This window comes from Hyperoodon ampullatus, assembly GCF_949752795.1.
Source record: "Hyperoodon ampullatus genome assembly, chromosome: 13".
NCBI lineage: Eukaryota > Metazoa > Chordata > Mammalia > Artiodactyla > Ziphiidae > Hyperoodon > Hyperoodon ampullatus.
The window spans coordinates 81,346,403-81,365,040 of NC_136926.1; the positions used below are offsets into that span (position 1 = coordinate 81,346,403).

The following is an 18,638-nucleotide window of genomic DNA, read 5'->3' on the forward strand; positions in this document are numbered from 1 at the left end:
TGAATTCACACGGCTGTTGGCAACTAGCAGCAGGCAGAATTACCTCACTTTGGTTATGGTTAATTCATTTCTTAGGTGTGCCGAGTAAAATGGTGGAAACATCTAGTTTCCGCTCCCACCACCACCACCAACGACAAATTAATTTTCACAGATTGTACATTCTGTTTTCTTTGTCTTGTTGGTAAAGGAGGAATTATCATCCTTAGAGATAGGAGGGGATATTAAATTATTTGTACTTTATAGAACATTGTGTTAGTGCATTAAAAGTGGGAAATCATAAATTATGTATTATGTAATGTGTAATTCTGGAAGATGTCTTAGATACAAATGTGTAAGAACAATTCAGGAAATGGAATTAAGTTAGTGAAAAATATAGGTTGGGAGGAAAGTAATTTGTACTAGAAGGTTTCTTCCTTATAAAATTCTGTAAAGACTGAATTCACACCTCAGTATGTTTTATATCAGATGAACATAGTGCAATGGAAAATGCATAGATTTCAGAACAAAAGTGGTTCCATCACTTACTGATTACTTTATTCTGGTCAACTCCTTAAGCCTCTCTAAATCTCAGTTTACAAATAGTCATAAGGGAAGTAAGAGTAATACTAGTTATCACACAGGAATTTTGAAAAGATTATGTATTGCAGGGGAAAAATTGTCAGAGGCAGAGTGCTTTACTGTTGGGAATTAGCTAAGATATTCAGGAGAGTTTGCCCTTCCTGAGATTAGCTCTTCCCTTGTCACCTCTTCTATGAGTCATGTAAGGGGTGTTGGGGTGAGGGAGGATATATAGAGACATCCGTGATGAGAAAGACTGAACTGTTGAAAACATCGCTTCCTAACAGTGAAGTCAAAGGGAAAAAAATGATGGCTCGTATATCTTTTGTTTTCTAAGAGGAGCCAAACCAGCAGGATAGGTACCAGTTTTCCTTGGCCCTGAGATCTGAGAAGTATCTTTGATTAAGCATCACACGCACACTATGTCATGTACAAGCTTATTTAGGAGTTAGAGGCAAATGCAGAGGAAGGCACATATGGTTGTTAATACTCTCCTCAAAAGTTGATGGCATTGTCTTAGATCATCATTTTCAGGATACATTGGGAGCCATAGCAATATAGGATCTCTGATATACAACTTTTTTAGTTTGGTGTAATAGAAAGTTCTGAGACTCATTTGAGTAAGCTATTTCACATCTATAGAGCTCAATTATGTATCTTTTGTTTTTGTTTTTGGGTTTTTTTTTTTTGTGCTGTACGCGGGCCTCTCACTGTTGTGGCCTCTCCCATTGCGAAGCACAGGCTCCGGACGCGCAGGCTCAGCGGCCATGGCTCACGGGCCCAGCCGCTCCGCGGCATGTGGGATCTTCCCAGACCGGGGCACGAACCCGTGTCCCCTGCATCGGCAGGCGGACTCTCTACCACTGCGCCACCAGGGAAGCCCTCAATTATGTATCTTAAATTAGGATAGAAACATTTTGCCCACCTAAAGGCACTTTTCCATAAGATATTCAAGCACTATGGTATATAATTTTTGCTATTTTGAAATTCTTAGTGAAACACTTAATGCTGAAAGCAAATGTAGACATGAATTGCCTATGTCTTTTACTCTGTGCACTTGAATGTTATATTCAAATGAATTAAATTTCAGAAAGAAGGCTTTGTTCAAAAGAAAACAAATATTGGGACAACTTCTTATAGAAACAGTGAGCTGTGTGTGTGTGTGTTGTATATATGAGCCTATGTGTTCATTTAAATTTTAAATTAGGATAGAAGCTACATCCTTTCTTTGGAAAAGAAGACATAACCACTCTGTTGTCATTATTTTGTTTTTTATACTGGTTATGTTTAGGTCTTAAAATCTTATCATAACTTTTTATGTTTGCATAAAAGTCATTGGGTGATTATACCATAATTTAATTAAAATATAATCTATTTTTAAAAATCTGCTTAGTTTTATTTTTACATATATAATCAATATTGCAGTAAACATGCATGTCCACGTGCATCTTTAAACATTTTAAAATGGCTTAGGGTAAATTCCTAGAAATGTTATGGCTTTTTCAAGAGAATGTTTATTTTTTCAGTATTTTATACACACTGCCAGATTGTCCATTAGAAAAATTATATCAATTTACATTCTCACTCACCTGCAGTGTATAAACATGCTCATTCTATAGCCAACAGTATGTATTATTGTTTTTAAAATTTTCCTAGCTGATAGGCCAAAAATATCATTTTAATTTGTATTTTATTGATCTAAACATACACTTCTGGTTGTTTGCTCATTTTTATTGGTATAAGGTTTATTATAATAGCTATCATTTACTGAGAACTTACTGTGTACATCACACATATATTGCTGAGCCATTGAAATATAAAATCTTATTTAATATTTTAACACTCTTATGATCTGTGTATTCTTAGCTACTTTTAATGGAAAGAATTTTAGAGGACTTACCTTGATCAAGGGTACAACAAATGTTATATAGATAATCTTTTACCTATGTTCTTATTTAGTTCCAATTTCTCAGAGGCACACACTCAGGTCAGATTGTTCAGCAGGTTAGGATCTTACCAAAGGCCACCAGCCCATAAGTTAAATCCTGAAGCCACATGTTACCAGCAGTCAGTATCTGACATTGCTACCCCAGTCTGTCCTCATTCTGTGGGTTTACTGAAGCAACAACTATGGAAAAACAATAGATTTTAATTGTTGGAATTAAAAAATAATATCTTCATATCAAACATCATGATTTTCTTACCATTGGTGATCCCCATATGTCATGGGCACCTTTTAAAAACTGTTACTAACACCCACCAATTTGATAATAGTATTGTTTGCACTTGAGGAGTGTGTTTTACTTATGTCTTAATCTGCCCAGTCTCTTTCAGAAATAGTTTGATGATGATCTTCCCATTTTGGAAATCTGATTGGTCAAAGAAATTCAAAATGCAGTCTTGATAAAAAGGCCCCAGAGTATTTAAATAATTGACTCTTCTGGACAATGTGTAATGAGGTGAATTCTCTGAGCAGGAAGTTACTTGGTAAATGAATATATCTTAACATATGCATATATGCATATGCGTAACGGATGCATTCGATCTTTTCTCCACATTTAAGATCAAGACCCCTTGAACTAGAAATGAGAGTTTATTTAGAATGGAAATGAACTGGCATTCTGAGTGAAGAAATTGTTACCTTTTTCTACAACCTGGCTGCTGCCTGAAAGAAAACTCATAATTAGGAAACAATCACATTACATTTTTTAGGCCAAATTTTTGGGATAAACATTGTCCAAGGGAAAATAATTAGTTTATCTTGTATTATTCCAAAAATATATCACTTTTATTTCAGTTTCAAATTTTGGGGAATTTTGATTTCATACTTCTTTTCTGTGGTTTGTTCTTTTCTCACCTATTCACACATTTATATCCTATTCCTATTCCACTTTGGAAAGATTAAGTAGACATACTTTTCCCTACTTAATTCAATAAATCAAATAAAAACTCTGAACATTATAAGTAAAGCAAACATAAAAGACTCAAATTTGAAGAGAAAAGGCATTCAACTAGGTATCTTGGGACCTAAGAAATTACATGGAGGAGTTTCCTGGATTTTCTTTTCTCTTCATATATGCCAGAATTGGAGCTGAAGAAGCTAGCAGCCTGGAAATAACAACAGGCACAGATAAAAACAAAACCAAAAACAAAATGCAACTGAAGTCTGCTTGCTCTAGTTAAAGGACTAGGGACTGGTCAGCTTAGCAAGACAGGAAACCACTAGACAAGAATTGTTCTGATCCACCAAACATTACAGAAAGCAGTGGTGCCCCACTCAGCTCCTGTTAGTGAAGCTGAATGGGGAGCCTATACTTCCACCCTCACAAGAGAGTAGAAAGTTGCCCAATCCTTCCTTCTGGAGTGTTGGCATAGAAGGCTGAGCTGGAACCAGGGTTTCATCCCTGCTGGGCAGCAGTGAGACCCCCAGAGCTTGTGGTGTCAGTGAAAACCACGTAGGGGGCCTGTACTTTCACCTCCACCCTCTCCCAGCTACAGAGGTCTAGTGGATAGCTGGAGCACCCATCCCCATCCAGCAGTAACTAGGAGCATCCCCAGTCGGGTACCAATGGAGGTTTGGTGGGGCCTGGACTTCTAACTTCACCTGGAAGTAATGAGTCCATGCTGCTGCATTACCTTCCAGAAAGGTGCATCAGAGGAACCTAACACAGAATGTTTAGATGAGAACCAGAGTCTCATAAGATAATACCCAAAATGTCCAGGACACAATTGAATGTTACTCATCATATCAAGAACCAAAATATCTCAGAATTAATGAAAGAAGACAATCAACAAATGCCAACACTGCAAAGACAGAGATGTTTCAATTTCTTGGTGAGAATTTTAAAGTGGCCATTATAAAAATGCTTTAATCAGCAATCATGACCATGCTTGAAACAAGTGAAAAAAATAGAAATCCTCAGTAAAGAAATGGAAAGTATCAGCAGAGAAATAGAAAATACAAAGAAGAAACAAATGGAAAAGTTAGAAGGGAAAAACACAATAACCAACATTTTAAAAAATGATGAATGGAAGGGACAGAAGAAAGAATCAGTGAACTTGAAAACAGAGCAATAGAGATTACCCAGTCCAATGACAGAAAGAGAATCGTCTAAAAGAAAACAAAGCCTTTGCGAACACGGATTGAGGTAGGGGCCTGTGGGGTGCTAACAAAGATCAAACACTTATGTCACTGGAGGCCAGTTTGAGAGGAGAAATTGTGAGGGGCTGAATATTACTCAAAGAAATAGAGTGAAAATTTTCCAAATTTAGGAGAAGGGTCAAAGCTATAGTCAAGATGCTTAGGAAACCCCAATCAGCATAACTTCAAATATATCCACATCCAGATACTTAGTCAAACTTATGGAGAACTGAGAAATAATGATCTTGACAGCACCAAGAAGGAAATTACACCTGACCTACAGGGAAAAAAAAACCAAATGACAGTGAAAATTTCATCAGAAACCATGGAGACCAGAAAGAAGTGGCACACTTTTCTCCAAGTTCTAAAAGAATTGTCAACTCAAAATGCTATATCCAGTGAAAATACCTTTTAGGACATTCTCAGGTGAAAGAAAACCAAGATAATTTGTCTCCAGTAAATAAGCACATGAAAAGGTGTAACACATTAGTCATCAAGGAAGTGCAAATTAAAACCACAGTGAGATAAAACTACACATTTATCAGAGTGGGTAAAATAAAACTTAGTGACAACAGCAATGCTGGTGAGAATGCAGAGCTACTGGATCACCCAACTCGCTACAGGAGATGTAAATGATAACAGTCACATTGGGAAACAGTTTGGTGTGTTCCCAAATAACAACTATCATGTGACCAGGAAATTGTACTCCTGCGCATTTCTCTCAAAGAAATGAAAACATATCCACACAAAACTTATACATGAATCTTTAAAGTAGTTTTGTTTATAAATGCCAAAACTTGGATACAACAATGATACCTTCATTGGGTAAATAATTAAAAGCCATTACAGCTATACCTTGGGATAAACTCCTCAGCAATAAAATGGAATGAATTCTTGATCTATGCAGCAGTCTGGGTGCATCTGTGGAGAAGCATGTTGAATGAAAAATATCAATCCCAAAGACAATATAGCCCATGATTCCATTTATATTACAGTATTGAAATGACAAAACTTTAGAAATGGAGAGAAGATTAGTGGTTGCCGGGGAAGAAGGTATGATGGGTGGGGAGTGTGCGTGGCTATTAAATGGCAACATAATGCATCCTTGTGATGGAAATGGTCTGTATTTTGACTATGTTTTTGTTAACATCTAGTTATTACACTGTACTATAGAGTTACAAGATGTTATCATTAGGGAAAACCAGATAAAGTACACATGGGATTTATTTTGATCATTTCTTACAACTGCTTAAGAATGTACAATTATCTCAAAATAAAAATTCAATTAAAAAATCCTAATCTTCTCTCAATATGTGTGACAAGTTCCACCCTTTCTACATACTCTTCTGAAAATATGTATCCCTCATTTTATTTCCATTTTTGGGATCCAAGAGACCTGGGTCCAAGTAACTTGGCACTGACTTGCTGTCTGACTTCCTACTAACTACATGGATTTTCTAAGTCTGTATGATTATCTGCAAAATAGTATTTAAGTAACAACTCATCTAAAGGATTAATTCATCCATATATGTAAAGTCCTAAAAATTGTACATTATGTGTACGTAGTAGGTATGCAAGAAATACGTGTTTTCTCCCTTGTCATTCAAATTGTATTTAGTACATCCTATATTGGAATGACAATCCAGATTTTTAGATATTAGTAACATTGTAGATAATTCTGTGATATCCCATAGAAAACTTCAGAATACTTCTATATGTGTGTGTTCTTCCTCTCCTCAACTGTAAGTTTTTTGGAGTTTAAGGGTACTGTCTTACAGCAACTGCACTGAGCACAGTTTCTGGTGCCAAATAGGTTTCCAATAAATGTTTGACAGGGGGAAATGCATCTTTTTTTTTTTGCTATACGCGGGCCTCTCACTGTTGTGGCCCCTTCCGTATGCGCAGACTCAGCGGCCATGGCTCACGGGCCCAGCCGCTCCGCGGCATGTGGGATCTTCCCGGACCGGGGCACGAACCCGTTTCCCCTGCATCGGCAGGCGGACTCTCAACCACTGCGCCACCAGGGAAGCCCGGAAATGCATCTTTTAATGTGAATAATCTAGCTCCAAAATTAGTCTGTAAATCTTCCAAAGGAGTAGAATAGATTTTCCCATTCCTGGATCACCAAGGAATGGTCTTGCATATATCTCTTCACGCATTGACAGTTAAGGCAAGTCTTTAATGATTATATGGACAAAGACCATGAAAGTCTTGAGCAGGAAAGAACCTAAAGATACAGTCTAGTCCTTCATTTCACAGATTGCCTTTCTCACGTTAGCGAATTACTCACAATGGGCTCTTCTGGCTCTAGATGTGTCCCCATCCCCATGCCATTGACACACATTGTCTTTGATACTTCATTAGGATTAAAATCTTTCCACATGATATGAGAGAATGCTCTTTAAATGATTTCTTTTTCTTCCTAAACTGCAATATGATATAAATTGAAGGAACAAAGTATATTCATTTTTTCTCTTTTTCAGAATGTCTCTATATATTTACTTTTAAAATGCTGCTTCCCAATTAAGGAAAAAAGACCCAGCTGGGTAACATGTTAAATTTAACTTGTGATTATATAAGTAGTCCTCTTTATTTTGCTTATGCAAGACAAAACATAAACATTTTGTAACAAAAGTTTTTCACACCCAGAAATTGTAGCATTGTTGAGGTTTAAGGGAACATTCCTCCACATGTGTACCAACTGGATTCTCTCTGCATAGGCAAAATGATAGTGAAGTGAAAAACAAAGCAAGGCAACAAAATAAGTAATTTGTATGCTCATTCATTCATTGTCAATCATTTATTCAGCAAGCACTTATCAACCATCTACAGTGTCCTTGGTACTGGAATTAAGCACTGAGGAGTTGATAGAATGATAGCCATCGTGGAAAACAAACAAACAAACCCAGCAGTTAAACACAGTGTGTTATGTACTTTGATGGGTAATGTATAGTGATCTATGTGAGTTCATAGAAAAGATGTCGAGGATGAGATGTGAATGATGAACAGCATCTAACCCACGTAAAGGGGAAAGGTAGAGGTAAGGACTGTAAATGATAAAGGCAATAGCAGGTGAGAAAGCTAGAGACCACAGTATTGCCAGGAAATAAATGTAATAAAAAGAATGTTCTGACATGTAAAAGATTTAGAGCATTTCTGTTGAGTAGGAGAATATATTGAGAAGTCTTTTTTAAATATTGGGATATTGACAGTAAAGCAAAAAATTCCTCCTTTCGCTCTTACGCAGCTATAGAATTATGCTCATTTGGGGGGAATATTTTGATCACTAGAAGAGTAACACAGTCTAGCGGAGAGCAATTCATTACCAGGTTTTTTATTTTGAGTAAGGTGGGGGAAAATACAGAGGGCAGAAAAATGTTTTGTTCTCTGTTTAAAAAGAGAAAATATTTTCAACGTGTTTTCTTAACTTACAAATTCAATTTTTAGTCCTGCAAATATTTTATAGTACCTAATATGCTAGGATCTAGTAATTCAGTGGTGTCCAAAGTAGAAATGGGCCTGTCTTCAGAGAACTGCCTTCAATGAGAGACACAGGATTCATCAAAAATCGTACAGTTAATTGCATGTTTTCAGCTCTACGGGAGCTACATAACAGATGTGCATGACGGCGGGGGAGCTGACCTAGTTAGGAACTTTAGACTTAAAATTGTAAATACCTGAGATTTATTTACGAACATAGTTAAATAGAATCTTCTTTATGAGAAGGCTGTTGTATAACTAGAAATCCAGTGCTGTAATAATTTAATTTTCTGAGATTGCCACAATAGGTGTTGATTTGAATTGATTTAAATTTCTTGTATCTCATACCTCTTATCGACTTTACATGTTCCAGCAAAGAGAGTTAGGTTACTGATAATACTATGAATGTATCTGAAATGGTTATATAATTTTGAAAGAGGATATTGATGTTTCCAAGCAGGTTAATTTAGAAGTCTGTTAGTGGCATGGATTTAATCATTCTGGCACACTCTGAGTTCATATTGACGAAACTCAGGAAACAGAATCTATAAAAAGATATTTGATATGAGTAAACCATTAGAGAAAAATAATATTCCGGTAAAAGTGAAAATTAAACTGTCACACATGGATATGCATTCTGGTCATTTAGACAAATATAAGTCTAAATGGTCTAATTATCCAAGACGAAAACTGTCACTTGTCCTGGAGTTACAGAAAACTGATAAACACAAAATCAAATAATGGATGAAAGCTTGTGATCACTTTTCCAGGAAGTATTAAGTGCCTTGAGTAACAGGTTTTATTTTTTCAAAAAGGATTTTAAATTATGTGGAGTAGAATAAAGTATTTATACATCTTTGCTCAGGTATCTCAACAGCAGTAGATTTTCCCTGGTAACTAAGTCTTTGGAAAAGTTTTCTAGCTAAGTTAGATTGACGATTTAATTACAATCTGAGATTTAGTTTCTTTAAATGTAAATTTCTTACTAACTTCTGTTGGATAGAAAACAGTCTACCAAAGATTGGGATGTGGGTGGTAATAGAAGAAACTGTGTTAATCAAAACTCTTAAATGTTGGTTTGTCTCAGAATCAGCCCACATCTTCAGAAATCCCTGCATGTTTTGGTGCCAACCTAAAACTAACCAACCTCAAGGCACCTAGTGTTTCCTCAGTGTCCTCAGGTGACCTAAGGTCTCCACTGTGGTCCCCTCTATGTCTTGTCCTCTTTGGGTCACACACATGCTTTTGGGACTTTTCCTGGTCCTTTGGCCCATAAGCTCTGTACAATTCTTTCAATATCCTGTTTACTGCTTTCCATGGTGGCAACAAGTGAACTTAGCAAGTTCATATTAATATGCTATTTACATTTTCATGGTATCATATCAATTATTCCTCTCAATGCTTCAAATTCAAAACTGCTTTGCTAAAAGTGTTACAGTATAGTTGCATGGAATCAGGATTCAAATCTCCAGTAAAGAGAAATATTGTTTTATGCTAGAGGCATTTGATTTAGAACTTTCCTATTGCCATCCTTAAAAATGCTTCCCTTAGAAAACATGTTTCCATATGAACAGAGACCTTCTGGGAACATGTGCTTTAAATTAAATGAGCAGTCACAGTCTCTTCTTCCACCAAAATCCCAGGTTAATATGAACATGGCATAAAAGGTGAAGCAGAGGCCTGTCAGTTTAGATGGTGGAGATCTTAGCCTCATCCTGCAGTAGGGCTTGGTCCATGGTAGTTGCCCTCAACATGGCTGTTGGTTGAATGGATGAGGAGAAGGTAAGGTACATATCAAAAAGATGAGAGCCTTCTGTTTCAGCCGTCTGTGAGGTTGAAAGAAAAAAAAATCAAAATGGGAGGAAGGTATAACTGAGCATAACATACTCACTTGGAAAATGATTTGATGCGTTTTATATTTGACTACATTTGATGTGTTCAAAATACACTGGTTTCCTATGTGCCTATTAATACAGCTTGGTGGATATAACATTTTTTTTAAGATTTAGTTATTATTTATTTATTTTTGGCTGTGTCCAGTCTCATTTGCAGCACACAGGATATTTCGTTGTGGCACTCGGGCTCTTCATTGTGGCGCATGGGCTTCTCTCTAGTTGTGGCACATGGGCTTCTCTCTAGTTGTGACGTGTGGGTTTTCTCCTCTCTAGTTTTGGGGCGCAGGCTCCAGAGCGTGTGGGCTCTGTAGTTTGCAGCACACGGGCTCTAGTTGTGGCACCCTGGCTTTAATTGCACCACAGCATGTGGGATCTTAGTTCCCTGACCAGGGATCAAACTTGCGTCCTCTGCATTGCAAGGTGGATTCTTTACCACTGGACCACTGGAGAATGCTCTGCTGCTCTTGCATATTTATTGTCCCTCTTGCATGTGAATCAAAGTTTCTATTACACTGTCTCTAAATTATATTTATGGAATAGATGATTTTATTTCTTTCCATTTTTGAGTTTTGGAGGCTGTGTTGAGAAAGAGAGATTTAGTCTGTGGTCGTGTTCTAAACTGTGATCCCCAAAGGATACTATTTTTTGACCACTGGTGGGCATTTATTATAGCATTGATTACAGAAGATAACTTTAAGAAACTCATTTATTTGGATATTGGAAAAGAGACATCTAAGTAATATAGGTTAAAGAAAGAAATTTAATTAAATTTCAGACTGAAGGACAAGAACGCTGAAATCTTGAGGGATGCTGCAAAACTCAGGGATACTTACAACGTCAATGATTGTATTAGGAAACAGTTATGTCTGCCGTGGGATAGTGCTTCTCAGATCTCAACTACAGGGAGTGTACTTAACCCAGAACCCCAGCTGCTGTACTCTGAAATCCAGGCAATGACACTGCACTTGCCATAGACTACTCCCAGCCAAAGACAGGCTTCCTTGTTTTGGGAGATGCAACCCTTCCAACCAGCGACTTTGACTCAAAACTCCTCTGTGGTCTCACCTACCTTTCCCTGGAAGGCACTGATGTCTGAGATGATTGGACCCAACCTTCCTTCTTTCCCTGTCTCTCCGTTACTCAGAGTCAATCCTGACCACAATCTGACTGTTCTCTGCCTTTCCTGACTCCCCTGCCCTGCATTATCTCTCATATGCATTCCCCATAATAAATTCATTACATTTAAAATGTCAATTGTAAGAGTTGCTTCTTGAAGTACCCAGAATAACCCAATAACAAAGACAAAGAGTTAGCAAGCTAAATTCTAGCAGAAAAAAAAGAAACAATGGATGTAGAAAGAGGGAATGTCAATATTAGGAATTAATAAAATACATATATATATATATATATATATATATATATATATAAAATAGAGTTAGCAAAGGTAGAAGTTGGTTCTTTGAATCAAAAATGAAACTCAGGCAGAATTAATTAAGAGCTATAATTAGAAAACACTAGTGATAAACAAGGGACACAGATTTAGATAGAGCAGAGGATGCTAATAAAAATAAAATCTTACATGAGATGAATTATTGGCCAGAAAATATAACTTACCCAGTATGACTCTTGTAAAAATAGAACATCTGAATTGATTTATAACATTAAATAAAGTAAATTAAAAATTAATGAATTAAAACTCTTTTAGTAATAAAACTCCAGCATCAGAATGCTTTATGGTTAAGTTCTACCATTCAAAGTAGATAATTCCAGTTTTATAGAACATCTTCTAGAAAAGAGAAAAAAGAGGAAAAACTTCCCAATTCTTCCCACTGTGTTAGTTTAATCCTTATACTGCATCTAGGCAAGGGTCATATAAGCAAGGAAGGTTATAATCAATTTCACACGTAAGTATAATGGCAAAAATACTAACCAAATACGAGTAGTCTTAATCTTATGGTGAATAAAAATTTTGATTTGTCACAGGAATGCAAGGTATACTATAACATTAGATCACTTATTATATAAGTCAGCACATTAAACAGAGTACAAGAAAAACTCAATTATGTGGTTATCTACAAGTTCACTTTCAGTTGCTACAACTCAATTCATGATTATAGGGAAAAACATTTTAGCGCACTAAGAATCAAAGTGAATTTTTAAACCTGATACAGTAACAAAATTTTAGAGCAAATATTTTATTTAATGGTTAACTATTAGAAGCATGGTATCACTTTTTATTGAACATTCTATTTCAGATGCTAGGCAGTTCAACAAAAGAAGAAATAGTTACAAGAATTGGAAAGATACAAAACTGTAATGATCACAGATGGTGCAATTATCTATTTAGAAAACACCAAATAATCTAAAAATTATAATTCATAAAAGTTTAGAGATACCACTGGATATAAGAGCAATTAATATGTATATACCAGCAAAAATTATATCTATCTATCTATCTATATATATATATATATATATTATAAATAGAGTGCATTTGTGTAATGATTGGTAAACCAAAGAAACAACAAAATAAGAGCCCAGACACAGAGCCACCCACATATGGACAGTTGATCTATCAACAGAGTTGGCTTTGGAAGCCAGTGGTAAATAGAGTAGCCAGTAAAAAGCACTGACTTTAGATTAAAGATGAATGGAAGGAATTAACTTGCATTATAATATTCATCTTTTTAATGAACAATCTCAGTTTAATGCTTTAAAAGACTGTGTGATTCTGGCTTAATCAACAAGACAAACTAATTTTTTATTCTTCACTATGTTTTTGAAAGAATTCATCAATATATCTCTTTTGTCAGATTTCCCCCCAAACATACTAAAAAAGCAAAATTAAAACATAAACTTGTTACACTAAGTCATATTTGATGTAAAGTGGTGACTTAGGGGGTTCTCATTAATACTTTTGGCACTATTTCATTTTTGTCATCATACCCTAGATTTAATTCACTCTACCATCTCCTTTTCTACTATTTCCCCCCTGTAAATCATGTACTGTGTACTTTTTTCTTCTTTACAGATGTGTTAATAATGAAAGTTAACTTTCTATTGTATCTGAACCATCAGAGTACAATTAGTCAATATAACTTCTAATTAAAATGGTTGTTAATCCTTTAGAAAAAATAAATACATGGATTAACATGAAACATAACCTCAGTCAAGTGGAAAACCTTGCTTCAGGTGGTATCAGCAGTTTCATGTTATTTAGACACTGAGAGCTATCAGAATCTCTGAGAAGACCATCCCTGGGGCCAAAATAGTTTGTCTACTTTTAAAATTACTTTTAGGAGAGATTCTGTAAATAAAGAGGGTCTACCATTTATGGTTTGCTTAATTTCCCGATGCACATCTTATTAAACATTTTACATTTACATAGTTTTTCCTAGTAGTAGAGCACACTTGAGGTTGTAGTTAGTGAGTGGCAAAATTAATTCCTATTATATATATCATATGTAAACCTCTGGTTCCTATTATCTCTGCAACAAGATCCACATTTTAAAGCCTCTGTTGTGCTTCACTTCTCAAATTCTGTAAGTACTGCTTTTGTAAAGGTCCATGCCTTACTAAGTTTATAAGAAATCCACTGTAGCATATAAAAGTTTGGCAGGAGAGTTGCAGGAAAGCATATTTCACTGTTCTCGTTTTATGTTAAAGCTTTTCTCTGACTGTTTTGGACACACTCATAAAACAGTTAAAATCATTTGGGATAATAGCAATGTGTTCATTCATATTTTTTATCTTAATAGTTACTAGGCTATATGTAGACAATTATTAACTTCTACATGGAAATGAGGAAAATATTTGCTTATGAAATTTTGTAACACCACTAAGAATTTTTGAGACTGCCTGGCTGTTGCAAAATCAAGGGTCCAAAATAACCATTTAGAGGTTTACTTGTGAAATTTATAAGTGTTCTCTACCAGGGCATCAGTAAAGCCTTTATGAATACATTTCTCTTGTCATTCTCTTGCTATAACATATACTGACACATTTAGACATAGATGCATTGTCCTTTTTAAATTTGCATTGCTTTTGATTTATGTTCAATCTGAGATACAAGTTTTAGCTTCCTTTTTTATTAAAAAAAGTTAATTTGGACTTTATTAAAGTTTACAACTTTTACTATGTGAAATATACCACTAAGATAATGAAAACATAAGCCAAAAACTAGGAGGAAATATTTGCAAAACATATATCTGAGAAAAGATGAGTATCCAAAATATAAATAGTTTATCTTTAATTTTTTTAAATAAATTTATTTTATTTTATTTTTGGCTGCATTGGGTCTTCGTTGCTGTGCTCGGGCTTTCTCTAGTTGTGGCGAGCAGGGGGTATTCTTTGTTGCGGTATGCGGACTTCTCATTGCGGTGGCTTCTCTTGTTGCGGAGCACAGGTTCTAGGAGCATGGGCTTCAGTAGTTGTGGCACACAGGCTTAGTAGTTGTGGCTCATGGGCTCTAGAGCTCAGGCTCAGTAGTTGTGGCCCATGGGCTTAGTTGCTCCGCGGTATGTGGGATCTTCCCAGACCAGGGGTCAAACCTGTGTCCCCTGAACTGGCAGGCGGATTCTTAACCACTGCGCCACCAGGGAAGCCCTCTCTTTAAATTTTGTTTTAAACTTTATTTTTTAAAGAAGTTTTAGGTTTACCACAAAATTGAGGAGAAGATACAGAGATTTCCCATATGCCCTCCACCATAGACGCTCCCATTTTCAACATCCCCTACAGAGTGGTACATTTGTTACAAATGATGAACCTACATTGACACAACATTAATACCCAAAGTCCATAGTTTACATTAAGGTTCACTGTTGGTGTTGTACATTATATGGATTTGGACAAACGTATAATGATATGTATCTATCCCTATAGTATCATACAGAGTATTTTCACTGCCCTGAAAATCCTCTGTTCTCCACCTATATAACCTTCCCTACTCTCACCTTTCCCTTTTCCTCCCTGCAACTTCTGGCAACCTCTAATATTTTTAATGTCTCTCTAACTTTGCCTTTTCCAGGATGTTATATAGTTAGAATCATACAGAGTATAGCCTTTTCAGATGGCTTATTTCACTTAGTAATATGCATTTACGCTTCTTCCATATCTTTTCATGGCTTGATAGTTAAGTTCCTTTTAGTGCTGAACAATATTCCATTGTGTGGACACACCACATTGTATCCATTCATTTACTGGAGGACATCTTGGTTGCTTCAAGTTTGGGCAATTATGAACAAAGCTGCCATAAACATCCGTGTGCAGGTTTTTATGGGGACATAAGTTTTCAACTCCTTTGGGTAAATAGCCAGGAGCACAATTACTAGATAGCATAGTAAGAATATGCTTAGTTTTGTAAGAAACCACCAAACTGTTGCAACATAGCTGTGCTACTTTGCCTTCCCACCAGCAATGACGGAGAGTTCCTGCTGCTCCACATCTTCACTAGCATTTGGTGTTGTCACTGTTCTGTATTTCGGCCATTCTAACAGCTGTGTAGTTGTATCTCATTGTTTATTTATTTATTTTTTTTTAGTTTTTGCAGGAAATATTTAGTTTTTTAATTTTTAAAAATTTTTAATTTTAATAGATTTTTATTGGAGTATAATTGCTTCACAATACTATGTTAGTTTCTGTTGCACAACAAAGTGAATCAGCCATATGTATACACAGGTTCCCATATACCCTCCCTCTTGAGCATCCCTCAATGCTCCCTATCCCAGCCCTCTATGTCACTGCAAAGCACTGAGCCGATCTTCCTGTGCTATGCTGCTGCTTCCCACCAGCCAACTATTTTACATTTAGTAGTGGATATATGTCGATGATACTCTCACTTCGTCCCAGCTTCGCCCTCCCACCCATGTCCTCAAGTCCATTCTATATGTCTACTTCTTTATTCCTGCCCTACAACTAGGTTCATCAGTACCTTTTTTTTTAGATTCCATATATACGCGTTAGCATACTGTATTTGTTTTTCTCTTTCTGCCTTACTTCATTCTATATGACAGACTCTAGGTCCATCCACCTCACTACAAATAACTCAATTTTGTTTCTTTTTACAGCTGAGTAATATTCCATTGTACATAAGTACCACATCTTCTTTATCCATTCATCTGTCGATGGACATTTAGGTTGGTTCCATGTCCTCGCTATTGTAAATAGTGCTGCAATGAACATTGTGGTATGTGTCTCTTTTTAAATTATGCTTTTCTCACGGTATATGCCCTGCAGTGGGAATGCTGGGTCATATGGTAGTTCTATTTTAATTTTTTTAAGGAACCTCTATACTGTTTTCCATAGTAGTTGTATCAATTTACATTACCACCAACAGTGCAGGAGGGTTCCTTTCTCACCACACCCTTCCCAGCATTTATTGTTTCTAGATTTTTTTTTTTTTTTGCGGTACACGGGCCTCTCACTGCTGTGGCCTCTCCCGTTGCGGAGCACAGGCTCCGGACGCGCAGGCTCAGCGGCCATGGCTCACGGGCTCAGCCACTCCACGGCATGTGGGATCTTCCCGGACCGGGGCACAAACCCGTGTTCCCTGCATCGGCAGGCGGACTCCCAACAACTGCGCCACCAGGGAAGCCCTGTTTCTAGATTTTTTGATAGTGGCCATTCTGACTGGCATAAGGTGATACTTCATTGTAGTTTTGATTTCCATTTCTCTAATAATCAGTGATGTTGAGCATCTTTTCATGTGCCTCTTAGCCACCTGTATTTCTTCTATGATAAAATGTCTATTTAGGCCTTCTGCCCATTTTTTAGCTGCATTGTTTGTTTTTTTGATATTGAGCTCCATGAGCTGTTTGTATATTTTTGAGATTAATCCTTTGTCTGTTATTTCATTTGCAAATACTTTCTCCCATTCTGAGTGTTGTCTTTTTGTCTTGTTTCTGGTTTCCTTTGCTGTGCAAAAGCTTTTAAGTTTAATTGAGTCCCATTAAGTTTATTTTTGTTTTTATTTCTGTTACTCTAGGAGGTGGGTCAAAAATGATCTTGCTGTGGTTTATGTCAAAGAGTGTTTTTCCTATATTTTCCTCTAAGAGTTTTATAGTGTCTGGTCTTACATTTAAGTCTTTAATCCATTTGGAGTTTATTTTTATGTATGGTGGTAGGCAGTGCTCTAATTTCATTCTTTTACATGTAGCTGTCCAGTTTTCCCAGCACCACTTATTGAAGAGGCTGTCTTTTCCCCATTGTATATTCTTGCCCCCTTTATCAAAGATAAGGTGACCATATGTGCATGGGTTGATCTGTGAGCTTTCTGTGCTGTTCCATTGATCTATATTTCTGTTTTTGTGCCAGTACCATACTGCCTTGATTACTGTAGCTTTGTAGTATAGTCTGAAGTCAGGGAGCCTAATTCTTTCAGCTCCATTTTTCTTTCTCAAGATTACTTTGGCTTTTCAGGGTCTTTTGTGTTTCCATATGAATTATAAAATTTTTTGTTCTAATTCAGTGAAGAATGCCATTGGTAGTTTGATAGGGATTGCATTAAATCTGTAGATTGCTTTGGGTAGTCTAGTAATTTTCACAATATTGATGCTTCCAATACAAGAACATGGTATATTTCTCCATCTGTTTATGTCATCTTTGATTTCTTTCATCAGTGTTTGATAGTTTTCTAAGTACAAGTCTTTCACCTCCTTAGGCAGGTTTATTCCTAGGTATTTTATTCTTTTTGTTGCAGTGGTAAATGGGAGTGTTTCCTTAATTTCTCTATCTGATTTTTCATTGTTGGTGTATAGGAATGCCAGAGATTTCTGTGCATTAATTTTGTATCCTTCAACCTTCCTAAATTCATTGATTAGTTCTAGTAGTTTTCTGGTGGCATCTTTAGGATTTTCTATGTATAATATCATGTCATCTGCAAACAGTGACAGTTTTACTTCTTCTTTTCCAATTTGTATTCCTTTTATTTCTTTTTCTTCTCTGATTGCTATGACTAGGACTTCCAAAACTATGTTGAATAAGAGTGGCAAGAGTGGACATCCTTGTCTTGTTCCTGATCTTAGTGGAAATGCTTACAGTTTTTCACCATTGACTGTGATGCTTGCTGTGGGTTTGTCATATATGACCTTTATTATGTTGAAATAAGTTCCCTCTATGCCCACTTCTGGAGAGTTTTTATCATAAATGGGTGCTGAATTTTGTCAAAACCTTTTTCTGTGTCTATTGAGATGATCATGTTTTTTTTTGTTTTTTTGCAGTACGCAGGCCTCTCACTGTTGTGACCTCTCCCGTTGTAGAGCACAGGCTCCAGATGCACAGGCTCAGTGGCCATGGCTCACGGGCCTAGCTGCTCCGCAGCATGTTGGATCTTCCCAGACCGGGGCATGAACCCATGTCCCCTGCAACAGCAGGCGGACTCTCAACCACTGCACCACCAGGGAAGCCCGATCATATGGTTTTTATTCCTTAATTTGTTAATGTGGTGTATCCCTTTGATTGATTTGAGTGTTGAAGAATCCTTGCATCCCTAGGATAAATCCCACTTGATCATGATGTATTGCCCCTTTAATGTGCTGTCGGATTCTGTTTGCCAGTATTTTGTTCAG

The 18,638-nt window shown here is 36.5% G+C and overlaps 1 protein-coding gene across 1 annotated transcript in view; it reads left to right on the top strand.

Moving 5' to 3' along the window:
- CCDC102B (coiled-coil domain containing 102B) overlaps window positions 1-18,638 on the top strand; it is a gene marked incomplete at both ends in the record, with an annotated part of 216,736 nt that overhangs the window by 79,748 nt on the left and 118,350 nt on the right.